Source organism: Opisthorchis viverrini (assembly GCF_000715545.1).
Source record: "Opisthorchis viverrini unplaced genomic scaffold opera_v5_351, whole genome shotgun sequence".
Classification (NCBI taxonomy): domain Eukaryota; kingdom Metazoa; phylum Platyhelminthes; class Trematoda; order Opisthorchiida; family Opisthorchiidae; genus Opisthorchis; species Opisthorchis viverrini.
Window position 1 is genome coordinate 353,895 of NW_008752003.1, and position 845 is coordinate 354,739.

An 845-nucleotide genomic window follows, 5' to 3' on the forward strand; every position below is an offset into this window, starting at 1 on the left:
GAAATGGTCCGACTTCATGCGCTGTTTAAATCGATGGCATCGATTATCGTCAATTCACTCTAGTCACCAATTCATTTGGCTGAAATCCAACTTTGAGTTCATGATATTCAAACATATGATGGGATTCCACAACTTGCACGAGATAGAAGATTTAGTGACCAGGTTTTCCGTTTTCAAAGAATATTGCAAAGAAACGCGGATCCTGAAGTAAAAATCCCCAATAATTATTCCACCCTGTACCCAAAGTGATATTTCAAATCATGGTCTGGTAACCACTTATATCCAGTATGCATCAAGACAACGTTGAAGGTATCCTTCAATCAACTTGTGATAGAAACATCCGAATTATTCTGAGCTGATTCCTTTTCTTCACAGGTTTTATTTGGACACTGGGTGGGTCCCTCTGAGTCTGATATTACAGCGCAATGGTTGAATTTTCATTTATGTAGGATCGGGTGATGGAGTCTAGTATTAAGAGAAAATGCATGAATATAGAAAGTCTTGAGGAATTTTGAAATCCGTTGAACCACGAGAGGCTAATAAATGAAAAACACAAATGATACTTTGCATCTATTATCCATGTAGTTAAATTATTGCGCAAATTTCCAGTCCTCCATCGAACAATTCAGTTAAATTTGGCACCACGAGTTGCACATTGCTTGCTACTGTTGAGTATGTAAGCAAAAAGATTGCTCAATTATATTCCGTGGTTCTCCTACTGAGATGTGATGTAGAGGAGCATTTCATTTATTTTGCATGCATGCATGTAGAAAGATCTAAACCCTTTCGATAACCCCAATATGATCGTTCATTTCTTGAACAATGTAACAATTACATAAACTTGA